Here is a 27,155-nt window from a genome sequence, read left to right as displayed (position 1 = left end):
TTATCAACTATCAACTTTATTTTTCTTCAAAGAACAGTACAACTTCTCTCAGAAGCTACAGATATGCATAACTATGGCCTAATATTAAAGATTTACAGGTTATAAACTCAGAAGACAACAGCATGTTCACTTAATGTGAATTTGGTGCAATTCATGCACTTTCACAGAGCACTTCTTGCATCAAGGCTTTTGTAACTTTTGACAACATTAGGGCTCTTCCAGAAAAAACCCCAAAGACTTGAAATGATGGGGAATCAATAAGCTGCTTTAGTGATCTGTTACACAGAACCCCCATGGTTTCAAAGTGTGTGTTTCATTTCCAAAACGATTTAAGTGATTTTGTCCATTGGCTTTTGCCATGCTTCTGTCAGCCAGATTAAAGAGCTTTCCATTATCAGAAGTCTTCTCTCCATGTTCCTACTTATGGATTAGAAGGTGACTTAATCATAATCTTTCCTCAGATAAACTAAACAAATCAATATTGTTCAGTCCTTGGCTGTAAAAAAGCCTTTCCAGACCTCTAGAAATCCAAACACTCTCTTGGACTCACTACTTTGCAAGGCGTGGTTTCATATCTGAAATATCTGACATATTTTCTGCTCCTATTTGTATGATTTCTCTGGTTTTATTGAAGTTTCTGTAGCTTAAATCAGGCCACCTCACCAAAGGGTTCAGAACATTCTGTGAAAGCAGTTTTTTATTGATATTATTTTTTATCAGTGAAAGCTCTTGTTGATAAATGATGTAGGGGTGCAGTCTGACTACTTACCCCATTTATAATCCAGATTTTATTTAGGTTTTACAGAGTTATGATGGATTTTGTTCACATTTTGTTTATAGACTCCTCTCAGAAAACCACTAAAATACTCTTCCTCTATGATCTTGGATGTCTTTTCCAGGAAATGATTCTATAATTTATTTTTATCAGAGTTTCACATGCTGCTTCAGCTTTTCACTTCTGGATGGCTTTTTGATAGACAACATCTGATGACCAAGCTTGGAAAATGCTATGACTTGATTGATTGATTGATTGATTTGCTTTTAACTGAACAGGTTTGGGGGTCCTGGTCTGGCTTTAGTGAGGCAATATTTTCCTCTGAAATGTGCCAAAGTAACTCATAGAGTTTACATCCTGATTGGGCAAAGGCTGCAAATACCATGGGATATTCTCTTTATTTGCAGGTACAAGAAGTGCTGACAGTATTTGTCACAGCTTGTGGGCTTGTTTCACATCATTGCTAAAATATTTCCAAATTTACCTCATACGGTGGAGTAGCCAGAGATATTTTCACGTGGTTCTCCTGCAAATGTACAGCAGGAAAGTCTTTTGTATCTCTAAGCTTAGAGGGGACAATGTAGGGAAGAGTCTCATTATGTTGCCAAATATTTCTATATATATACTTTAAAACTTCTCATTTACATGTGTTTCAACAGTCTTACAGAAGGTGGTAGCAGCTACCCTAAAGAAAGCTTTGAGCCTCTTGCATGACTTCCTTTTCCAGGAAATACATGTCTTTTTTTTTTCAGCTGGAGACCTCTTTGCTCTTTAATCCTATATAGGTTTTACAGAGGAAGCAGTTGAATCACTCTTTTCAAGTGAAAATATGTTAAAGAATAAGAACATTTCATGGGTTGTTCATGTGTTTACGACCAAAAAGTCAAATTTAAATCAGAATCTCAGCACCATAATCTTTTAGCAAATGTTACCAGCTGTTCAGCTCCACACTTTCTTCCTTCTTGAAGTAAGTAGGAAAGTGAAAATCCATCATATCAGTCAGCTAGAGGTTCTTAGTCCCTTTACCTTGACAGATGATACATCAGAGTGCCTGCCTTTCTGGAAATTTTAGTTTTAATGGGCTGGGATCCATCTTCCTGCAGATACTAAAATAAAAATATGCATCAAGTCATTTAGATGACTTAAGCCTATATATATAGGCTCACTTTGAGATGTTCTTCTGAGAAATAGGACTTAATTTTTCTTCCATGTCTATTTATTATGTCACACACAGCCTATTTTTCTTCATTGAAATGGCCAATGAAAACAGCATGGCTGCTCTGCAATTATGATATTCTTCCAAATGCTAACAAGTGTGAATTTATTAAAAAAAAAAAAAACAAACTAGAGGTGTGTAATAGGCAGAAAAATTCATCTCAGTGAAATTCTGAGAAATTTGCCAACAAAATTAATGTAAGAGAGGAAAAAGAAATCATGGAAGGACAATTGGAAAAAAAAAACCACCCCACCCACATGGAGAAATATTTTCTAAGTGTTTCACAGTAAATTGGATATCAGGAAAATTCCTTCTTCAGGCACATAGAATTCTTTATTACATATAAACCTAAATTACATGTATGAAATAGAAATACATTGTTTCCTGTGTGGCATAATACCTACTCTGCATTCTTCCCTCATAGCTGTGCAGAGCCCTGCATGACAGAGTGTGGATGCTAAACATCCTGTTAGATGATACTGTAATAAAGATCAATATACAAATTTACTGCAGTAAAGACAAGCAAATTATCCAGGGGTGAGTGTGGCTTTTGAACACTATAATCTTTGTCCACACAGCAGCAAAACAAGGTCAAGCTCTGAATATCTGAAATGCAGGAAGTAAAACAGCCTCTTTAATGAGGATTTTTTCCACATAGGTGTGGTAATGGGAAATAACAGACAGATCGCACTGTAGATTTCAGGTAACACAGGAACGGTCCTGGAATTAAGGGTTTTAAATTTTTTCTCCCCTTTGGCAAATAAGAACTTTGAAAAGTGAGCTGAGTGAGACCTTGTGCTGCCTCATGTACCACCCAGGGTGGCTTAATGTCTCTGGGGCATTTGACAGGAATAAGGGATGAGAAAATGAGGGAAACAAATGAGGGACGTTTATATCCATGACATTTTGTATTGGTACTTTTCATACAGAATCATCAAGGTTGGAAATTCCCTCTAAGATCATTGAGTCCAACCATTCCCCCAGCACTTCCAAGGCCACCACTGCCCATGTCCCCAAGTGCCACAATCACATGGCTTTTAAACCCCTCCAGGGATGGGAACTCCAAACTGCCCCAGGCTGCTGTGCCAGGGCTGGACACCCTTTGGGTGAGGAAATTTTCCCCAATATCCAAACTAAACCTCCTGGTACAATCTGAGGCCATTCTGTCACTCACTGGTTTGAGAAGAGCCCAACCCTAAATCTGGGGGAAGTTGCCCCAACCAGGATGGCTCAGCTGGAGCCTCCAGTGCACCTCTCCAGCAAGGAGTGGCTCCTTGGCTTTGTGCTCTCACCCCAGAAATTCCCAGCTCCAGATTTTTGATCCTTTAACTCATCAGGACTCCAAACTTTCCCAGCATTCCTAAATTTTTCTGTCCAGCTGTCAATTTATCCTGGATCTCCACCCTGTCCCTTGGACTGCTCATCAAATGGAGAAGTATCATCTTGAAATTCAAACATCTGCTGCTTTATCTTTCTTTAAATCCTGGTTTGCAGCTCATTTTTCTCATGTCCCCAAGTGCCACAATCACATGGCTTTTAAACCCCTCCAGGGATGGGAACTCCAACACTGCCCTGAGCAGCTGTGCCAGGGCTGGACAAACCTTTGGGTGAGGAAATTTTCCCCAATATCCCAACTAAACCTCCTGGTACAATCCATGGCCAGTTCCTCTTGTCCTGTCACTCACTGGTTTGAGAAGAGCCCAACCCCAAATTTGGGGGAAGTTGCCCCAACCAGGATGGCTCAGCTGGAGCCTCCAGTGCACCTCTCCAGCAAGGAGTGGCTCCTTGGCTTTGTGCTCACACCCCAGCAATTCTCAGCTCCAGATTTTTGATCCTTCAATTCATTAGGACTCCAAACTTTCCCAGCATTCCTAAATTTTTCTGTCCAGCTGTCAATTTATCCTGGATCTCCACCCTGTCCCTTGGACTGCTCATCAAATGGAGAAGTATCAAATTGAAATTCAAACATCTATTATCTTATCTTTCTTTAAATCCTGGTTTGCAGCTCTTTTTTCTCATGTAGCCTACTCACGATTTCCATTTGCTACTTGTTTACTTCCAACCTCTACCCTGCATTAACAGCAACAAAAATACTAGAAATGCCTAATTACCTCATTTCATTTTTGTTATTGTCCGTGGACTGAAATATTTTCTTGTGATAATTCATTTTACTTTCATTTCTAGTCAGCCTGGCAAAAAATGAAAAGAAAGATTAAATGATTTTGACTTGAAAGAGTATTTGTTTGACCTTAAACAAAGTAATTAGAATTCTTTCTTAAACCCTATCTTTTACTATAAAGAAATTGACTTTTTAAACACTACTTTTGGTTTGAAATGATCCTTTTTTTTTTGAAACATTATGCATATATTTTGCTTGATATGATTCAGCTTTTTATTTTCATCAAAAAGATTTGATAGAAAAATTTACCATACTCAGAGACATAAATGGACCACAAAATGTTTTAATACTTTAATATGTTCATTTATGTGCAAATTCAGACTTTATGTCCAATTTAATGTGTTTTTGTTTGAATCTATAGAGTTTTCTGGGCAATGATGCCTCCATTTAATGTTTGTGCAACACCTGCCACAACAATGTTTGGACCTTAGTGTGGATTTTTTATTCATAGTCCAAACCAAATGCCAGGAAAGGATGGAAATTTTCTACTTTTCCTGTCCTTTCCAGATTTAAACTTGGGTCAGGTATCTCTCAACAAATGTGCTGAACAGAAATATTCACATGAATAAAAGCCTTATTTATACAGCCAAGTGGGAGCACTTAAGGGTTGTTTAACTTCTAAGTACAATACTATTAACAAGGACATAAATTTTGCCAAGAATGTTGGCAAGAGAAGATGTATTCCTTCAAGGATTTATCTGCACCCATTAGTTTAGACCTTCAGCAAGATGTTAAACATCAGAAAAATTAGTTAAAGTGTCACTTTAAGGGCCTGACAAATGTTGGAGAGGGTTTGGACAGGAAAAATCACCCTTTGGTTTGTTTGGTGTGTTCTAAATAGCTCCCAAACCCTCTGGGACATGAGTGTGCAATCACTTGAGGAATATTGAGTTGGCTGCACGTGGCTGCTGTTGGGAGATGAGGGTGGGAGAGGAAGCCAAACACAACTTGCTGTGCTTGTGCCACCAGAACAGGCAACTACAAAGGGCCACCTAATTTTGGGAGTTGTCAGTCTTGTATCCACAAAATAACAATGATCCTGAATTTTAAGCTATGATGGAATCAAAGAATGGTTTGGGTTGGGAGGGAGCTTAAAAATCATCTTGTTCCACCCCTGCCATGGGCAGGGACACCTTCCACTAGCCCAGGTTGTCCAAGCTCTGTCCAACTTGGACCCTTCCAGGGATGTTTGGCTTCTTCATGCCATCAGAGGCAAATTATTGAAGAAGCAAAAGATAATGGCACAGCATTAGCTGTGTCTCCAGTGCTCCTCAACTGAATTATATGACAATTTTTGGAGACTTAGGGCTTCCAGCTGTATGGAAATGTCCCATTCAGTGGCAGAAATGCTGGTGGGGAGCAATGATCTCAAATTTCTGGTCCATTTTCAATTGGGATCTGCAGTGCCTTTTTCTGGTACCACACAAAGGACAGCAAGTTTTAGTATATCCTTAGGATATAATTTAAAATAACTGCACTAATTATTCCTAGCTGAATGATCCAGTCAATTTGTTAAAATATTTTTATTATCCCTTCCCCCTATGATCCTGCAGCACTTTGCAGGTTTGGGACTATAACCAGCAGGTTTGGGACTATAACCAGTGAAAACTTATCACCTGATGAAACACTATTGGTTCAAGTTGATAGGAAGAATTGCCTAAAAATGAGGAATCAGTTTTAAGCCAAGGGTTGTACTTTTAAAACCACTACTTAAAAAGGACAGGGTAATGTAATTACTCAGGGATGTAATTAGAAACATTTCAGTGATGGCTTGAGTGACATTTCTTGCTTTGCTGTGCATTTTGGAAATGTTAGACCCTGATTCAAGTTCTCAAAGGAACTTTTGTCTTGAACTTTGAACATGGTAGAAGTGGAAAAACCAGCTGGCAATTGCTTTGAGGGGATGCTCTTCTGAGGCTCCCCAAAATGCCTTTGCTACAACCTTGCCCTGTATTGTGGCCTTTTTTTCAGGTTGAAAGGGAATTTCAATCAACAGTGTCAGCTTGACCAAAGAGCAATCAGGCTTTGGATCTTGAAGAGATTTAAGGCAGCAGCTTCTAGAGACACAGTGATATTTGGGCTAGGACTGACTTCTGGCTCATGTTCAAAGATTTGGCTCTGGGATAACTTAAAGTGACACAGGGCAGGGATGGATGGGATATTGGGAATTAGGAATTGTTCCCTGTGAGGGTGGGGAGCCCTGGCACAGGGTGCCCAGAGAAGCTGTGACTGCCCCTGGATCCCTGGAAGTGCCCAAGGCCGGGCTGGGCAGGGCTTGGAGCCACCTGGGACAGTGGAAGCTGCATCTGTCCATGGCAGGGGGTTGAATTTAGCTGGTCTTTATGGTCTCTTCCAACCCAAACCCTTCCAGAATTCTAAGACAGCTTAAAATTCAGGATTGTTGTAATTTCATGGATGAGACTGAAAACTCTCCAAATTAGGTGGCCCTTTGCAGTTGCTTCTTCTAGCAGGGGTTTTGGGGCCAGATGTTATCTTATAATTGCTTTGGTAGAAACCCAGTGAAGAAAGGTGCTTTTTGAAGGGTTAATAAACATGAACAGAGCAATATGAAATGGATCAGGATAGAAAAGATTCATTGAGGGTCAGTGTTATGGATTGTTCTGGATGAACCTTAGGAAGGCAAAATGGTTTGGAATTGAATTGGGACTACAGCTCTAAGAACAGGTTTGAGTTTGGCAATGTAAAATCTCAAGCTTTTCATATGTAGGATCTGAATCTGCATTTATATCTTTAATTGAATGCTTTTCTTTTTTTAAATAAAACACATTTCCCTGGTATATTTGAAAGCTCTTCATGGTAGGAGAACAACTGATATTTTTAATGACTAGCTGTTCAGAAACAGCCTTGTACACACAAAAAAGCTGTACATAAATTTGCTTCTGTGTACACAAAAGAAAAATGGAATATTTTCAAGGCTGTATAACCTGTTCTTTTTTCCCCCTATGTAAAAGCTGAAGGGTTTAGCCTCTCTGCAATTTGCCAAATCAAATGTTCTTTCCCATTATCAGTGATGGATGGAATGTACAGATGTTTCATCATCCTTTAATACTGAGAAAACCCCTCCAGAGTTTCTCCAGACCTCCTTATCTGTTATGTAGTACCTGTTTAAAATTATGACTGGTATTTTTTTTTAATATATTAAATCCTTTCTTTAACAGGATGTCATTGATTATTTTCCTGTTTGATTTCTTTTTAATGTCTGGCCTTGTGGGGTTTGGGTTTTTTTTAAATTGTTTGGAGGAGGTGTGGGGTCTGGTGAGGTATTTTGGGATGAACCTATCTTTCACTGGAGGTAGTATCAGTTAAAACCCCTTCTCTCTGCCCCAGGCTTGGTATTTCTGGTGGCCCAGCTGAGCCCAGGGAAGGGTTAAAGCTGTGTTGTGGCAACTGCTTGGCACAGGGCAGCGAGTCCCCAGCTCAGATGACACTGCAGCCACTGTGGGAGAGGGACTGGTTAACCACCAGAGCCTCAGAGGAAAGCTTTGCCTTGCACCCTGTGACTTGTTTTTCTTGCTTGTGACACGGCGCAGGCTTTTGTTTAAAATGTGCATAATTTTGTAGCTACAGTAGTTACAGACTTTAATCAGCAGTAAAGATAAAACAGTGTCGCTTTTGTTCCCTTGCTAAAGCTCTTTTCATGTGGTGTCACCGGCTGCTCAACAGCCACAATTTAGCCTGGGTGTTTTGTCCAGCCTGGCCAGTCCATGGGAGAAAGAACATTCCTCATTTTTTTCTTACTACAGCAAAACATTTTCCACACATTTTCTCTCCCAAGTTTATGAACCACAGAATTCCCAGAATGACCAGGTTGGAAGAGACCTTCAAGATGATCAAGTCCAACCCAGCCCCAGCACCTCACCCAAACCCTGGCACCCAGTGCCACATCCAGGCTTTGTTAAACACACCCAGGGATGGGGACTCCACCACCTCCCCAGGCAGCCATTCCAGAACTTTATCACCCTTTCTGTGAAAAAATTTTCCTGTTATCCAACCTGTATTTCCCTTGATGCAGCTTGAGCCATGACCAATCCAGGAGTATCATCCATCCTTGCTCATCCCACAGCTGTGTATGACCCCCCAAAAATGTCAGAGCACAATTCCCCCACTATTCCACCACCCTCTCGCTTGGCTGATGGGCCTGATCTGGCTAAAAACTCCCAAATGTGAATGGTGGAGAAGGAGGTCAATTTGATCCCTAACAAGATACTCATGACAAAATCAGGTAGGAGGATTTATTTTCCCTTCACACCAGCAGATATGCAGACCAGAACCAGCAAGTGCCAGTTATAAATCTCATTTGAATGGAGTAACCCAGCTCTCTCTCATCTGATGATTTGGCCCTTCATTTCTCATCGGTAAGAAATAAATAAACTTTTATTGATAGAAGAAAGAAAAATGCTCTTAAGGCAGTCCATCAGTTGTGTAACGCTACTTGGATTAAGATGGGAAAACTTAAATGGAAACCACAACATTTAAATTTCTTATCAGAAATTAAGAGCAACATGCTTCCTTCTTTCTCCCTATGTGCCTGACCCATTTGTTGTTAATTTTGTTACCATACTGGAGATTATTGAAACAAAACTGAATCAGTGGACTCTGGTTGCATTGTGCTGTTTAGGGACAGTTTTGTGCTCTCCTCATAGCAAGGGACAGGAAAGAACCTGACATTTACCTCTGCTGTTTGCCAGGAGCCAGCTGGTCTGACAGCATATGTGTATTAGCAGGACAACTGGCAAAGCCAAGCTTTGTGTAGCACGTGCTCATTTCTTGCAGTGAGGGGGTCAAAAACCTGGCACAATAAAAACTGGAGATAGTTTAAGATTTTGAGGAGAATGTATAGAAAATATAGGACAGAAATGCACAGAAAGGAGAGTCTTTTAATGCTATTCATAGAGGAGCTTATTCTGTGCATAACTGAATAAGGAGGTCCATTAAAATGAGCTTTCCCAGAAAAGCTGCAATACCTTTTCTGTTTTAGTCTCTCATACTTAAATAATTTTGAGTCTATTCTTGTTAGTACAGAAAAGTCTATAGCTGAAAGGTTTTTCTTCCCTCTCTTTAATTTGTGGTGCAAGAACTGATGTCTCATTCTCATTAGTGTAGGGTTTTGTCTGGGAAAGGGTGTTTGACCTTATTGGACCAAGAAGAATTTGGCAAGAGAAGAGGTAATAAAGAATTTGGGTGCCTTAAGTTGATACCTGATTGTAAGAGTCCCTAACAGAGGGATATTGCTCTAGACTAACTCAAAGGAGTGGAAATTAGGACCCTAATTTTATGGCATTTGCTGGAACCTTCTTGTTTGCTGAGCAGGAGGAGAGGATAAGCAGGGCCCAGATCTCCCGTTTGGCATGAGAAATGAAAAGCTTGGAAACCATTTCTTGCCTGAAACTGTACTCTGCTGATCTGCAATCTACTTTTCCCTTCAGCACTGGAAGATGGCATCTCTAATTTCCACTTTCCTGACACTGAAGTGGTTCTGGGATGAAATGTAAAGGCACAGAAGGCTGGGAAGGCACATCTGAGCCAGCATGCAGGAGGTCTGTGTGCCAGCCAGAGCCAGCACCTCCTCTGCTGTGCTGCAGTCCCACATCTATGCACACATAATTTTCCAAGTCTCTATCATTATGGTCATTTACTTCAGCCATTTAGACTGACTCATTAAAAAGCCACCCCTTCGTCTTCCCAGATGAGGCACATTTAATGGGTATTTTACACAACCTCACACCTACCAGGGCTGCTCTGAACTCACATGAAGGGCAGCTCAGCTCTGTTCCACCACATTTATCTGAGCACCCAAGTCCCATTTTGAAGGTGCCAAGTGTTCTGTCAATTACTATTCTGGTCACTTTTTTGAGTTTCATTACAATTTCTAATGATACAGTTTTCAGAGGGAATCTGGAGATAAAACATGCACGAGATTAGGCAATTTTTCAAGAGATAACCACTGTCACCTTACAGAGAAAAAAACCCTGTCCTTAGTGTATTAGAATGTCTTGGAACACCTGAATGTTTGCCTACTAAGGAAACACTCCTGATACTTATTGGTTGGAAATAACATTGCAAAAAATGTCCGAGAAGGGAGATGTGAGATGCATAACAGGGTATTATTTAAGCTTATTTGCTCAATATCTGACATTTACAATTTCAGCCTCTATCTGATGTCCATGCAGGTGTAACTCATCAAATTACCATGTAATTTACAGCTTTATAATTCCCTGCAATTAATAACAGGCACAAGAATTAAGGTTTTAAGTGAGCAAGTGGAGGATCTTGTGGCAACTTGTGCTCACTCCTTCCCTTTTCACCCCTGCTAATCCCATTAGGTGCTTTGTAATGTCACATTCAGAGCACGTTATTCCTTTATTCTTACACCACCCTGGGCTGTGGGCAGCAACCTGGAGCCTCCCTCCTCTCACTCTTTTAATGGGAAACAGGGAGTTTTTATCAGGAGGCAAAAAAAATAAGGAGCCAGTACACAAAATCATCATCATCACTGCATTTTTACAGCACCAAAGAAAAATATTTCAAGATAATTTGCCATTAATATATATTAGACCACATCCTGTGGCTGTTGCTCTGAGTTTAGGCAGACCAAGGTCAGAGGATATCACAAAATACAGGATTTGGACCCTTTTGCTGTGTTAGCTCCTTCTGTACCTTTGGGATTTTCCTTTTAAGAGGGACCCACGTTGGAAATGCAGACTACGTAAGCCTTGACCCACTTTTGGGGAAGAGATGTTATTATACATTACCTTAAAAGGCTCTTAAGATATTTTTGGCCACTCAATACATAATGAAAAAATATATTCAATACTTTAATGCAGCATATTTCTTAATAGTCTAAATGGGTCAAGGAGGCACCACACCCACACTGACTTTAGATAATGCTCATTTTTTCTGCTGGTTTCCATGTCTTTTTCTTAAATCATTAGCAAGATTTTAAAAGCATTTACAGTGTCAAATAAATCACAGGTTTGAACTACTCTGACAGCATTTTACTCTTGGGTAAATTGAGATATTATCAGCAACAGAGTTGAGCACCTTGTGGGATGCCCTATATTGGCCACTCACCTTCAGAAAATCAGACACTAAATGGTAAATTTTGCTTTTTTTGTTGATTCTTTCCACATCTCCTGGAACATCTTTTTTTTTTGTCACTTGCTCTTATGACTTCTATGACCCTGCTGCCTCAAATGTTATCATTTGATCACATCTAGTGCAGCAGTTATCATTTGATCACATCTAGTGCAGCAGTTGCTGATATTCTTAGCACTCATGGCTTTTTTTGCTGGTTCATTTACACCTGTTGAGCCTTGAAAGGAGCTGTGCTACACAAGCTGACTCCCAGTTTTAAATGTATTTTCCATGTCTAGAACCCAGCTGATTGTCTTAGTGACAGCAGAAATCTGGACACAGAATCAGTCTGTGTATTATCAAGACATACTGGCATTTAGAGAAAATAAATATATGATACAAAGCACCTGATACATGTTGTTTTTCCACTCCCAGCACAAAGCAGTGCAATAACAGACACACCTAGATTTGTGCTCAGCAAGTACCCTGTCCTTGAGCAAAATATCCTTTAAGAGACTCAGGGCTCCCCATAAAACACTTGTTTTCTCATCAGCTTTATATAAATAAGCAATTTCCCAGAAGCACTTTCAATTTTACTCCCTATGACTCCAAAATCTCCCAAACCCATATGCATTTATAACCTGCTAAGGGGAAAAAAAACATTGAAGCATTAAAATAAAAGTATAAAATATGTGTATCTTGGTCCTTCAACTCAATTGCAAAAGTTGTATTAATGTCAGTGTGTGTGGGTGGGAAGGAAAGAGTGAAGTTAGCTAGAGCTTGAATATATAAAAAACCAACAAACCAGGAGTTTTTCCTAAAATTTCATGATTAGAATCACTTTTCACAGGGCTCTGTGACATCTCATCACAGTTCTACTGAGCACTTTTCCATGCTTTATGTAACTGAGACAGCTCCATGGCTTGGGGTAGAAAAGACCAAGAGAAAAGTCTGTGTTCTATTTCTTTGAGCATAAAGCCTTTCACCATGTGCTGGAAAAATGTAGGTACCACTGGCTCCTGCAGTTCCTCATCTCCTTGATCTTAAATCTGCTCTTTTCCAGATGCTTTTTCAGAATATTCTACCCTCTGTTGCTTTTATTTCAGTGCGGTTTCTGCTTGTTTCTCACTTTGGGATGTTCCCTTTTCCTTTTTTCTCAGCAACTTCACATCACCAGAAAACAAACTGCCACTAATCAAATGATTTCTACTTTTTCTGACAAAATTCAAGTATTTATTTCTGCCACGTTGTAGTTCTTGAATCACTTTTTGAGAGACTACAGCACAAAGCAAGGCAGATGTCAGCCCCTCTGAGGAGATGCATCAGTTGATAATCTGTGATTAAACCCATGCTTAACTCATGTATAGGACACATCTGGGTTAATTTAAGGGAGGAATATATATGAATTTCAATTTAAGAAATTGCATGAACTGTAATTCAGCAACTTTATTGCCTCACACAAATAAACTCTATCTTTGCCAACTCCTTTTCCATCTATTCTTCTGATGTAAAAAAATCCCAAATCTGAAAATACCCAGTCATTTAAATATCTCTGAAGGAAAAGACTCAACTGCCAACTTGGTAAATATCCCTCACAAAAAGACACTTTTTTTACTTACAGTGGTCCACCTGCAGAAAATGCAATGAGTTCCTTATGTGGGGTTTCATCAATGATGTCTGCATGATAAACCTGTGCTAGTTTTATGTCTTTGAGATTCCACCTGATTCTTATTGACAAAGGATTAGATGCAATTCCCTGTATCCACTTTGATTTCACTTAGATTTTACTACTGAAACAAACCCCAAAACCAATAACATTGTTGGCAATGGCTTGTGCTTGTTGACTTCCAGTTCAGAAACCACTAGAAAAGGTTTCACCAATGTTAAATGACTTTTATTTTTCAATCACTGCTATACAGAGTAGCAAACAGAGTCAATTAAAATAAGAATACTGTATCTAATGACATTACTTATTTATAAGACTAAAGCTATGTCCTTGTGGGTTTATGGTTATGCAGATCTAAGTTACAGCATTTGAAATTAGTCTTCCTCTTGACTGTGGCAAATAAGAAATATTTTTTTAAAGCCTGGAAATTTTTTGTTTGGACAGAAATGGCTTCATTTTGACATATTTATAATACAAAATAGAGCTAAAAGATTTGTAGGAACTGTCATAGCAAAATGTTTTGCTTTAAATTGCCAAAATTCTGTTATGGAAATCACTCAGGTTTTATAAAATATTTTATGTAGTTTGCATGAAGAAATCATGAAGTGGAATGGATCCTAGTTTCCTGTCAGAGAAATTCCCCAATTAGGATATTGGTAGTTTTTTTCCCCCACATTAGTGCAAGTCCTGTGACCACTCTGGTTTGCTGTGTCCCTTCAATATTTCTGAGCAGGTTCACCAATTTAATGAAAAAACATTTTCTGTCTTCTTCCTTTAGGTTTTTTGGGGTTTTTTTAAAGGGGCAGTTCATTCAGCTGCTATTTAAATAGGAAGAATGATTTGAAAATGTCAATATTCCTGCAGTGCCATTCCTGTTTTAGGTGTGCTTGATGTAAGGCCTGTGAGCCCTTAGGTACCTCTTGACCTGACTGACCAAGAGCTACAAACCCTTCCAGAAGCAATAAAGCTGCATAATTCAATGAACATTTCAATGAACTGAAACGTTCACAGCATTTCTGATACCGAAATCAAGGTTTTTATCTAAATGTGGCACCCTTGTTTCACAAGGGGCATTCTTCTCACACAATTCTCAGGTCCATGTGGGGTTTTGGAATGTTATTTTCCTTCTCTGTGGAATTACCTCCATCTCCAGGCTCCAGAGGATGAGCCTGCTGCTGGATAAATGCATAACCCTGGGATCATTCATACACACAAACACAAAAAGGAATTATTTAATGAGGACAGGGCAAAGGGTGTGGAATACTCCATGCATATTGCTCATGATCCATTAATATGTTCAGAATGAAAACCACCTGAATTTTATGTTGCTGCATTGTTCTGTAGATGAGAAAAGATTTCTTGGTTGAAGTACATGACCTTTAGCGGAAAAAAAGGGTTTGACCTTTCTAAAAAAGTTAATTAACAAGGAAGACTCTGTAAATTAGGTCAAAACATCCATTAAGATTCATGAAAATTCCAGCTTACAACACACTGGTCACCACCAGTAGTAGCTCCTGTCATCAGATGTCTGTATTTTAGTTTTTTCCTTGATTTTTTTCCTCTTCTTTTACTTACAGAACCTGCTCCATTAGAAAAATTAGCTTTCTATCATTTTCATGACTCATCAAGGCCTGAAGGAAGAAACCAGAATCATCCACAGTCTTCTCATTTGTGACACAGACTATTAACAACTTCATTAACTTTCTTCAGGCCATGTTTTTGTTCAAGGTCTCTTGTGCATTTTTACAGGAGTTACTGGAAGGATAAGCATTGTCTTGGGCTTCTGTCAAGAGGAAAAAAAACGGAATTAGAAAGTTTACATTCATTAAGACATGGGAAATGATTCCTGTAAACATTATTGTAAGTGAAACAAGTCTTGGTCACTGCTTTGTGCTCAAAAGATAGAGAATAAATATGATTGCATTTCTTCTCATTAGGAAACAATATATCACAACCATCTGCTTTAACCCTTTTAAGCACAGAGAACCATTGATGTAGTGCAAACCAGAAACTATAAACAAGTAGAAAAGTTTCTAAACCCGAGTTTCTTATTCTAGACTACCAACATGTAATATTATATCAGATAGAAATAATCCCTGTCATGTTCTGTCCTCTATAAATCTCATAAAGGCAACAGGAGATTGCATAATAAGGCCTGAGAAAGGATCAAAATTTAGCCCAATCCTCAGGACATGGAAGAGCAGTACTGGGATACTGAGGAATGCAGCAATTTTCACTGTGATGAGCAGGTACTGGACAGCTCTGCATCCCACCTGGGTGTAGAAAGCACAGGAAGATGTAAGAGTGGAAAAAGCAGAAGGTTTGAGGGCAGTAACTTCCCTCAAGTGGAGCAAATCCATTGGCTGCTTTCTTCAAGAGCAGAAGAGTTCCTGAAGTGGATGTGCAGCCGTGGCAGCACAGAAACCCTTCTGCCCCTCACACTGACCATTCTGGAGTCAATCCTAATTTGTGACAGTTACATTAAGATCTGGATGTTAATCCTTCTCCCTATGCTTTTCTTTGGCTGGGAAAAGAAAGGGATTCTAGTGACAGGGAAATTCCAGAAGACAACTTTTACCTAGTTCTGCAAAGGCATGAGCCAAAAATACATCCTGCAGTTCTTAATCTGTTCACCTTCTGCCTCATTCCTCTGCCACCTCCTGTCCCTTCTCTCACACACTCAGCCCAGCTCCCTCCTCCTCTGGTGTCTCCCTCTCCTTGCTCTTCCCTCCTGGCCAAGACTCCCAGAACACAAATTCTGTGCACAGATGAACCACACTGAATTACAGCTTGCATCATCACTGTTTACCTCTGACAAGTTTCCTTAATTGAGATCCCCAGCAAGAAAACAACGATCCTGGCGTTGCGTGGGCTTCCCAGGCATGGACAGATTTCCTGTTGTTTTGATGCAGTGTGCAAACAGAAGAAAATAGAAGTTGTTTTTCAAGGAGCTGACAACATCAGCAGCACGAGGCATGAAGTGTTTACAAACAACAGATGGGAGACAAACAGCTCGAAGGTGGGGGTCAACGTGGGAAACAGAGCCCTCTGCCTAAGAGCTGCTTGTCTGAACAAGGGGCTTGGAGGAAAGAAGAGCTCTGAGGAGAGAGAGAAAATGATTTTTTTTTTTCTCATATATGTACAATTAAAAAAGCTCTGAGGTAAGAGAAATGGAGGCAGCTTTAAAGAAGTCAAGTAAGTTGTTGAAGAAGAGCAGAGAAGATACATTTCCCTGAGTCTCAGTCTTTGAGACAGAAATATATTCATTTTATAAATGTGAGAAAAAGAAGTTATGGTATTTGAACTGAATATTCCAACTTTTATATCACATTCTCTGAATATATGCAAAACTTCTAAACCCTTCTTTCTCTATCCCCCTTCGAAATAACTCTGTATGAATCTACTGCAAAGTGTCTTTGCAATTAAAGGTGACAGATGATCTCCACTAACACACAACCCCCTGCTCTGATAATTGGTGGCATCAACTGAAGTTCAAAGGAAAATTTTAACAAAATTTAAAGCCTGTTCCTATGGTTTTCAGAAGAAACTCTTTAAGGAAAAGGCCTTTTAACAGCCAGCTCTGGTGGGCATTGATCTAAGTCCAACACCAGCAAACAGCAGGCGTACTCTCTGTGTTTCTCCTGAATTTTTAAATTCAGCTTTCTGAAAGCAGTGAAGGTACCTGCCCCATCCTCTCTGGCATTAATAGACAGACCTCCTGTGGTTCTCTCCAAGCAAACTGCATCTGCTGCTTGCCTGCAAGTCTCTTCAGGGGTCTGAGGCAGGCTAAGCCCCTGGATGTTCAGCCTGGCAAGGGGTGGCAGAGGCCTCCGTGTCACAGCCCACCTTGCGAGTGACTGTGGTATTTTTGGGGTCCCCCATCGTGGGGAGGAAAGATGAATCTGACTCCATGTTCTTAGAAGGCTAATTTATTATTTTATGATATTATATTATATTAAAGAATGCTATATTAAACTATACTAAAGAATAGAGAATGGACACTTACAGAAGGCCAAAAAGGTAATAATGAAAACTTGTGACTCTCTCCAGAGTCCCGACACAGCTGGCTGTGATTGGTCATTAAGTCAAAACAATTCACATGTTGGATAAACAATCTCCAAACCACATTCCAAAGCAGCAAAACACAGGAGAAGCAAATGAGATAAGAATTGTTTTCCTTTTTCTCTGAGGCTTCTCAGCTTCCCAGGAGAGAAATCCTGGCGAAGCGATTTTTCCAGAAAATATCACAGTGAAAAGTGACTCTCCATAAAATTTAATTTAAATTTAAATTTAAATATCCTGCAGGATGGAAAGGCCTCACTGTGCTGCTCATGGAACACCCAGCACAGTAGGAAATATTCAGTGCAGGAAATATTTTTGACACATCTACTTGAGCAATACAGACCTCAAGTAAATGTGTCAAAAATTACACACCCAAAGTGAAATTCAGATAATCAAATGTGTTCAGGGACAGGGAGTGATGTTACTCAATCCCTGGTTATTTATCTCCACTCAGTTAAGTCCAAAAAGAAATGTCTTATTATTATACAAGGCACTGAAAGACCTTTTGGGAGCTGCTGACAACCTGCCTTCAGTACAGGTAGCCAATTATCTACATTAAAGCAAGTTGGTTTGTCTTTAAACATCACTGGGCCTAAAAGAAGCTTCAAGTATTCCAAGTTCCACCTGCAGCTTTCAGTCTGAATTGCCTGTGAGATAGATTCTCCTCAATTTCTCTCACTTAGAGATCATTTAAATGATTATTTTCCTTAAAAGCCCTCACTAGTCTTAGCTTCCCTGTTCTCCAAAATTCTCTTTTTCACTAAAGCAACAAATGCTGTACGAATAGGAAAAGGCATTCAGGATCAGGTGGTGAAGAAAGCCCATTTTGACACAGAGGTATTGAGATAATAACAGAAGATGCAAGAACTCAAAAAAGTTCTTGAAGCAAACAATCAAAATGGTTTTCAGCAATGATCTCTCTTGGTGCAGAAGAAAGTTCTACAACAGAAAAGATGAGTAAAAGGTGTGGAGAGTTTTTTTATGTGTACACAGACACAATGCTGAGACTTTATGCTGGGGAAAGGGGGGAAATTCCTGCTGTGGTATTCTCCCAAGAGTGAGATGTAGAGATAAAAACACAGTTTGTAATGCTTCAAGAAGCAGACTAAGCTATTGTAAGACTGAAAACACGTCAAATATTTAGTCTAACTGAAGAAGCTGATATTGTACAGTACTTAGATGCAAGGAAAATACAGAGGAAAAAAAGAAAAAAGAGATAAATTACGTGACAGATATTATAGCAAAAGATAAATGTCCAGGTAAGCCAGTTGTGAGGGAAAAAAGAGATTTTTTTTAAATGTAACTGATTGTTACATTTAAAAAAAAGGACAAAAAGCTAGAATTAGCATGAAGAAATAATATAGTGATTATATTTATAAACATGTTCAGTTTAATTTTAGATCTATCCTCAATGTAAATCCTTCTGGCATGCTGGAAAAGATGAAAGTTTTAGGCTGTTGTCCTCACTATCAAAGTAACTTTGTCAGAGAACACATGTCACATGTAATTTTATGGAGAAAATCTGTATTTGCTGGAGTTTAATGGTAGGCAGAAGAAAATTATTTACACTACACTACATCATGTCAAGGTCCCTCCTTTCTAATATTGTCATTGAAGAGAAAAAAATTCCAAAGACGATTCAGAAAGTCAAGTTCAGATCTGTCTGGGCATCAGCAAACTATAGATTAACATTTGGAAGCCAGACTGCTGTGTGCTGAAATTTGCTGTGTGATAGATACCCTGGAACCAACCATCTGCCTGGAAAGCCACATTTACCAAAGCAGAGTTCCTTGAGCAGAGAAACTCAAACTCCCCTTGATTTCCTTTCCTTGTTATCCCAGGGAGCACACAGCTTTGGGTTCTTCCCAGAGGAACGCACTCAGAGAACCCCAGCGCTCATCCTGCCGTGTAAATCCTGTGAACTGGCCCCAGAGCTCACAAGACACCACAAATTCTGTGCATCCTCCTTCTGCTTGGTCCCTCTGTCCTCACAGAGTTCAATCCATGATCCCACTCCTGCCCTGATGGCCTTTCCAGATCTGAGGGCTGCTCCACCTTTAGGAGGTCAATGGGCACAGCCAGGGGGGTTCATCTTGCACAAAACCCGCTTAATAACTGGGTTCTAGATCATGACAGGCAGCTCCACAGTTGATACACAACTAAAAAAAAAGCAAAAAAAACCCATCCATGCATATTTCCCTCAAGCAGAACAGTCCTTTTGTCTTGCTAGTCCAAGTGCCCAATATCTCCACTGGTTTGGTGATGTTTCTTCTCTCTCCATGGCTGGATGTTGGCAGTGGGAGATGTCATGGAGTCAAGAGCATTTGTTTGGAGCTGTCCCCTGGCTGGTGTGGGCTACATTCACTCACTAAGCAGCTTAGCAGCTTACCTCAGTTTTTAGTAAACAAAGTTTTTCGTGGCATCAAATTCAGTTTTCTTCTTTTTCTTTGAGACAGTGATAAAAATAAGAGTGATTTCTTTCTTTTAGTGGCATCAAATTCAGTTTTCTTCTTTTTCTTTGGGACAGTGATAAAAATAAGAGTGATTTCAAAAATCACTCAATAACCTAAAGGAAAGAAAGAAATGACAGAGCTTCCTTCAGGACCATGGAAAAGTAAGTTCACAGAGCTCTTCCAGATCTTCAGATTTCTTCATGGAATTCTGGGAGATCTCTTAGCAACATGTCCAGCAATCCATGTCTTCTGTCTCAGATAAAAGTGATCTGGACCAGGTAAGTAACCTCATTTATTTCTGAAAGTGACACACTTTAAACCAAAACATACCAAACCAGCTGAATGAATCCTTAGGTTTAAATTTACAAGAGATGCATTTGAAGCCTTGCTACTGGTGAAGGGGAGAAATACTATTTTTCATAATCATGCTGATTTATTATTTGTGGTCTTACACGTACACTATAGCTCATGCTCATTTCAGTCAGATGCCTGAAGGAACATTTAGCTGACATTCAATTAGCAAAGTAATGCAGGGTGAGAAAGCAGTAGGTAATTTACCATGTTCTGTTTGGGAACTTTCCTTGTTGCCATTAATATTCACAATACATCAGCCAGATCCAAAGGAAGGCACTGCCCCTACCTAGAACAACAAGCAATCCAAAAACATTTGGATTACAAAAATATAGGCAAGAAACAGAAGGTCAGTAGGTAACAGTTTCCTCACATCACAGATCCATTTAACAGGGTGGGAAGGACAACAGTACCTAGAAAAGGAATTTGGTGCCACCTGCAAACCTATTAAAGCACAAACTAAACCCCCAGTTTGCCTTGCACCAAGAATTTGCATCTCATTATAAAGCCTCTGCTCACACCTGACACTGTGAGATTATAATAATTTCATGTATTTCTGTACACTACTGACTGTGACTACTTCCAGCTACATGGCTGCACCAAGTATGTGCCATGCAGCATCTGGTCACATTTAAATTCATATTTAAATGAGTTCTTGCCTAAGAATTTTTTTTCCCCAGCTTCAGTCCCTGAGAGAAGGTTCCTATGCAGCTCCACTCCTCACTTATTCCCTGTAAGAATGAATATAGATCCTGACTGTATTTTTATATGGGAAAAGAGAAGAAAAAGACTGGAAACTGCTGCCTCTACTTGAGGCCCATCAGTCACCTGTACCACTAGCATCATTCCCATAGAGGCTGAGGCAGGGAAATTGTTTTGGCAAGATCCCTGCAAGCCTAAAACTGTCAAGCAAAGGTAAAAGCATGGGAGGACTCCTCCCCCTCCCCTCCTTGGTGCCTGTGAGTTTCTGTAGAAGCCAGGGAAGCAGATGGATGCCACAAGAGGTGCAAAGGATGCCTGGAACGACAGCACGTCAGTGGGATCTGCATGGGAATGGCAAAATCCCCTGGTGACACCCACGCTCCACAGGGATCTTCCTCCACACCTGGGGTTTGGAGCAGGATGGTGGCAGCACGTTCTGGCCAAGAGAGACAGCAGAAGGTGCTGCCAGCGTAGTGAAAAAGAAAAAATAAGGTTGGTAGGATGAGCAAGAGGGAAATGAAAGTGCAAGGCTTTGCAGAGAGGACCAAAGCCTGGTGTTTGGTGCACAGAATCAGCAAATCACAGAATCAATTAGGTTGGAAAAGACCTCCAAGATTTGAGTCCAACCAACAACCCAACACCACCGAGTGCCACGTCCAGTCTTTCCTCAAACACCTCCAGGGATGGTGACTCCATCACCTCCCTGGACAGCCCTGACCCAACATCACCGAGTGCCACGTCCAGTCTTTCCTCAAACACCTCCAGGGATGGTGACTCCATCACCTCCATCACCTCCCTGGACAGCCCATCCCAATGTCTAACCACCCCTTCTGTGAAGAAATCCCTCCTAAAGTCCAACCTGAAGGTCCCCTGGAGGAGCTTAAGGCTGTGACCTGTCATCCTGTCGCTGGCTCCCTGGGACCCTGCACCCTCCTGCCAGGTAGGGCTGCCGAACACCCAAGGAAGAAAGGACACACACAGAGTTTCTGCAGTTGAACAGAACAGGGGAACCGAGGCTCCTGCCATCAGTCCTGACGGTCCATCCATGCCCCACCGCTCTTCCTTCTCCTGCGAGGCGCCTGAGGCAGCGCTCGGGCCATGACGGGGGCGCACCCAGAGAGCGTCTCCAGCTCGTCGTCCCAGCCCTGCTGCTCCCGGCGCTGTTCCCGGGCCACTCGGCTGTGCCCGGAGAGCCCCCGCTGCCGGCACTGCCTGCAGAGAATCTCGGGGTGGTTTGGGCTGGAAGGGCACCCCGGAGCCCATCTCGATCCATCCCTGCCTTGGGCAGGGACAGCTCCCACTGTGCCAGCTCGCTGCAAGCCGGTCCAACCCGGCCTTGGGCACTTCCAGGGATGGAGCGCCCGCAGCTTCCCTAGGCAACCTGTGCCAGGGCCTCACCGCCCTAATACAGGGATTTATTCCTATTATCTAATCCAAACGCCCTCTCTTTCAGTGCGAACCCATTCCCTTCGTGCTGTCACAGCCCGCTCTCGTAAACAGCCTCTCCATCCCTCCCGTGCCTCCCGCCGCTCCTGCGCCTCCCGCTCCGCACCGCCCGCACCGGGGCCGCGTCCCCCGCTCCCGCAGCGCCCGTGCCCCGCTCTCAGCCCCGCACCTGGCGCAGCCGTGCCCGCTCCATACTCACGGCCGGCCCCGGAGCCGGGAAAGCGGCGGGTCCATCCCTCCCTCCCTCGTCGGCAGCGCCCGGCGGCGCAGGCGCGCTGCCGCCTCCTCCCCCCGTGGCTGTGGCGGGGCGGCCGCGGCGGCAGCGCCCGGCTCCCCTCAGAGCCGAGCGAGCGCGGCTCGGGCCGGCGGCGGGAGGAGGGAGCGAGGCGAGCGGGGAGGCGGGGACCGGGCGAGGGAGCCGCGCCGCACACCCGGCCCGTCAGTGACCGGCGCTGCTGGGGAGGAGGAGGAGGTGGCGGAGGAGGAGGCGGCGGCGGCGGCGGCGGCGGCGAGAGATTCTCCCACCCCCACCCACCGAGCTGAGGTGAGGCCAGGGCAAAGCATCCTCCTTTCTTCCCCTCATCCCTTCCTCCCTTTCATCCTTCCTCCCGACCTCCTTCCTTTCATCCTTCTTTCCTTATCCTCCTTCCCCCTTATCTCGCCTTCCCCTCATCCTTCCCTGCGCTTCCTAGTCCTCCTTTCCTTTCTTCTCTCCTTAGCCACCTTTCTCTACTCCTCCCCATCCCCCAGGCTCCCTCTCCCCGTGCCCACATTTCGCACCCTCCAGATATAATAATCTTGCCTTCCCCCCCACCCCCCCTCCGGTTTTCCTTTTTTTTTTTTTTTTTAATGCAATTTCAATTCTCGCGCAGTGAAAGACCGGGAGAGGGAAAGAGACAGAGTCGGTCACAGAGATAATCCCCCCCTCCTGTAAAGAATAGATTTGAATTAATGGTCATTTGGTGGTGCGTGTATTATGGGAAGAAGGGGATTATATTTAGGGAAGAAAAGAGAGGGTCAGAGGTGTGTTGTTCCACTTATTCATCTATTTACCCGCCATCACTTCGAGGTGAAACCTGGCTCCGTATTATCTTAAGTCTTTTTTTTTTTTTTTTTTTTTTTTGTGGGTATTGTTTGAAATTATTCTCCTTTCTTCGGGCGTTGGACGCTCCTTCCTCCCTTTTATCCATCGCCCTGTGCGTCCCTGCGCTCTGCGGTCGCCGCTGCTCCGATTGTGTGCGGGGAAGGGTCGCGGGCAGCGGGGAGGGGGCTGCGGGCACCTCCTCCATCTCCATCCCCATCCCTTCCCTCCAGGCCTCTCCCGGGCTCTGAGACCTTCCCGAGCCCCCGCTGCACATCCCGAGAGGTGCCAGCTCCCAGCAGAAGATCCGCTCCGCTGGCGAGGAGCGAAAGTTTAAAGCGTGGCTTTGTCTTTGCGAGGAGCCGTGGGGATGCTGGCTGGCAAGCGACGGCAGCCCAAGTGTCTCCTTGCGGGGCTCCTTGGGCTGGGAGAAGTTTTTTCCTCGGCCATGGTGGTGGTGATGGGGAGTGCCAGGCTTGCCTGGCTGCCGTGCCCACCTGGGAGGTGGCGTTGGGGATGCTCGGCGGGATACCCGAGTGCCAGGGCTTCGGGAAAGAAACTTTTATACATATTTACAGTGGGTTTTAACAGGCACTCCCTCCTCTGGAGGATGGAGGGGTGAGTGCCCTCCCTGGTGTCTCCCTGGCTGTGTGTTATGCCTGAGTTCTTCTAAGGTTCTTTTTCTCTGTCACTTGGTGGTTGTGTCTCTCTCCTGTGGAGCATTGATTTGGTTGCAGGCGTGCTTCGGACAATTCCAGCCTTTTGAAACTTCTGCTTGCTGAATTTGAAGTTAGTTCATTCTTCAGCAGGATAGAAACGTTTCAGCTCCCTTGTTGTTTTAGAAATTGACAGATACCACAGCAGCTGATGCTACAGCACAACTCTGTGAGCCTGGACATTTAACGTGTATGTTGTACATTACCTTGGCATGTATTCCTGGAAAATGTTGGATTTGTCAAGACTGCTGGGAGTGCTGTGTGTGTTTTGGAGTGCCAGGTGGATGAGGAGCATAAACAGGGGCAGGCTCAAAGGATGCTGCTGATGTGCACACCAGATTTTCCTGGCTTTGTGGCTATTACAATGCTGCTGGTTTTCCTTTCTTACCTGTAGTGCCTGTGATTGATACAATGCATTGTATCAGCCTTTTCATACTCCAGGTCAAACAGGATTCTTTCTAGAGGAGAAAAAGTACTGACACGAAGGGTGAAGTTCTGCACTCAATTGTGTAAATGCTTGTTTACAGAAATACCACCTCAGCTGGGTACCAGGGAGCTGTAATTCCATTAATGGGCTCTGCTGGTGACAGAAGCCTCAACAGGAAAGCTCCAGTGTCACTCGAGCCCTTACATGGAAATACAACTGTAATTCATGCAGATTTGCTGAGAGGTCTTTTAATATTAATGTTGAGCATGCATGGTAGTACTGAAATGCCTTTGAAGCACTGAAAACCAGGAGTATTTGTAGACTGAGGCTTGGAAGCCAAAGGAAGCAATTAGATCTCCTGCTCTGACCCCTGACTGTTGGAGTCAGTTGGATTTCACCCAGTTACTCTTGAATGCAATAACGTGCATTTGGCTGAAACATGTTTGCCAGAGAAATTGGAATTTTGATCGGAAGACAGTGAGAGGTAGAGAATCTGCTGTTTATTAAGTTATTTGGCTTCAGCTTCCAGTCACTGGTTAATGATGTGCCTTTCTCCACTGTGCTAAAGAACTCAAAGTATTTTCTTACCATCGAAGTATTTATCTGCTGTAACCCAGTATTCCCTCTCTTTTCTACTTGAAAAACCAAGTGAGCTGAAATTCTTTAAATTTGTCACTGCATGCATTTTCCTCACAACTCAGTTTCTGGGGATTGTTTTTTCCAAATCCACTTTTTCAGCATTTTTACGAAAACGTGAGCTGGATGCAGCACACCAGAGCTTTGTCTCAGGAGTGTTTTGTGTGTTTAAATATTACCTTTCTGGTGTTACTCTCCTGCTTCTGTATCACATTTACATATTAAACCTTCCTTTGCAGCCTTGCATTTTGATCTCCTTTTCTCTGGGTACTCTCACTGTGGCAAACCCTTTGCAGGACTGTTTCTTTCCACAAGAGTTCATCATTCCCTAGACTGGCATGCGCTTTCCTGACTACAGCTTTACAACTTTGTACTCGGCTTTTTAAAGCAACACTTTGTTTCTAGCATTGATTGATTATACCCAACACTCCTGATGGCTTTTTGGAACTGATTTATCTCAGTTATGTAGCACTCTATCAATTTATACTTGTGCAAATTATGTCATGATTTATGGTGTAGACTTACAAATAGTTGAAAAGGTGTTTTGTGGTAGTGGCTCCCCTTTGGGGAGCTCCATGATAATGTGAGTTATGTTGTGATGAGTTCTTCTCAAAAGCTGCTCTTTTTTCTTTCTGAGATGTCACTTAACCAGTTCTTCACCAGTTTAATTGGTTCTGTTTGGTTGTCAGGCTCTCACAGAACACTGCACTAATGCCAGAGAAGTTTATACAGGCAGACAGATATTTCTGCCAATTGGAAGTATCAGTCATATCAAGGAATTAAATCACAATCTTTTTAGTAAGTCAGCTTTCATTATTTTACTTCCTATTATTTGTTACAGAGAGCTCTGAGGTATCAGTTGAGTCCCCCATAATTTCTCTTTAATTATTGTTTTGTTCAGAACTGCCATTGTTCTAACCTTCCTATGGTGACAGCCACAGCATATTTGTAACCTAAGTGTTCATTCAGACTGCTGGAATCACCCCAGGATTTTCAGAATTCCTAAAAATCTGTGCTGGTAGGACAGAGAACTCCTTGGACTCTTCTGGGAGTGCTTCTCCATGGTGATCTTTGGTCCTGCTGACCAAAAATATTTACTGCAAAGTAACACTCTTTTCACATGGTACTTACGATGAGATGGAAAAGTAATTAATATTCTCATGAGGTACCAGGGAATCATCAGCTTCTTTGCACATGCAGAATTACTTTTTGAATGCATCTGCCCTTTTGCACTATTGGTGTAGCTCAGAGTCCCTGTTTAGCACCACACCTGTGTGACAGCTGAGATTTATTTCTTTTGTTCCTGCAGTTCCCCCCTGCTTTTTTTTTTCCTGCTGCCAAGAATTGTCTTCATCCTCACCTATTAGTTTTTTACACCTACTGTTTCAAAAAGTATGATTTTTTTTTTATCCCTTAACACTTTTCTTCTTGTTACATATGAATTAGAACCACAGTATTTATTGAAATCTGTTTTGTGGTCAAATTGTGGTAGTTATGACAATGCCTTGCAGGTATTACATGCTGTCTGAACATACCAGCATGAGATTATTTTATTTTTTTTTCTGTCTAGAATGACAGAGAGATGTTTTGTTACATTTTAGGTGAGTAGGCTTTGCTTTTAATACAGCTTATTCTAAGGATTGGCTAAAGAAAGCTGAACTCTTTATTCACTTGCTCCACAGTTTGTTCATAGGTGTATAAAGCAAAGGAATACTTTGAATTTAGATATAATATCAAATGGTCATGGGAAGATGAAGGGCAGCTATGCAGAAATAATAATAAAAAAAAATCACAGAATGGTTTAGGTTGAAAGAGACCTTAAAGCTCATCCAGTCCCACTCCCCTGCCATGGGCAGGGACCTTCATTATCCCAGCTGCTCCAAGAACCAATGTCCAACCTGGCTTTGGACACTTGCAGGGATCCAGGGGCAGCCACAGCTTCTCTGTGCCTCACTCACAGGGAAGCAGAAGTAAGTAAAGAATACAATATGCAGTTGGAAATGAGAAGGGCAATGTGCAGGAATGAAGAGTAGCAGCCCTAACCTGTTAGTCCTTAGAGTGACACACTTAGGACATAACTTGCTGGGAGGTTTTGTGGCTCAGGTCTGTAGGAATTGCTCCCTTAGAGCTGCTTTGGGTGAGATGCAAGAAGGAGATGGGAAAAAGACCAGAATGGGAAGATGAAAGTTACAAAAAGAAAGTTGTATTTCACAGGAGAGTGAGAGCCACTCCTGACTAGGATGAACTTGTTGATTTTGTATAAACACTACATTTGTTACATTTGTTGGGATTAAGTGCTGTGAAAACTTTGCTGAGGCACAGCTTTCCAAGGGAGCAGGGGCAGCTGAGG

At 42.1% G+C, this 27,155-nt stretch overlaps 1 protein-coding gene and 1 long non-coding RNA gene across 2 annotated transcripts in view; one reads left to right on the top strand and one right to left on the bottom strand.

Moving 5' to 3' along the window:
* LOC129120672 (uncharacterized) lies at nt 1-22,252 on the bottom strand. The gene is made up of 4 exons (XR_013182180.1): nt 22,115-22,252; nt 20,005-20,086; nt 9,941-14,714; nt 1-4,180 (listed from the first exon to the last, which is right to left on the bottom strand). It is a non-coding gene; the product is annotated as an uncharacterized LOC129120672 (long non-coding RNA).
* A 92-nt stretch (nt 22,253-22,344) lies between these two features.
* The window catches only part of CTNNA2 (catenin alpha 2), a 478,672-nt gene continuing 473,861 nt past the window's right edge, over nt 22,345-27,155 (top strand). Inside the window, exon 1 of the mRNA XM_054632611.2 lies at nt 22,345-22,489. The gene's annotated coding sequence lies outside the window, so the exon portion shown is untranslated. The remainder of the gene's footprint in view (nt 22,490-27,155) is intronic.

The sequence above is a fragment of the Agelaius phoeniceus genome, chromosome 4 (assembly GCF_051311805.1).
Source record: "Agelaius phoeniceus isolate bAgePho1 chromosome 4, bAgePho1.hap1, whole genome shotgun sequence".
Taxonomy (NCBI): Eukaryota; Metazoa; Chordata; class Aves; order Passeriformes; family Icteridae; genus Agelaius; species Agelaius phoeniceus.
This window is presented reverse-complemented; position numbering and strand designations above follow the sequence as displayed.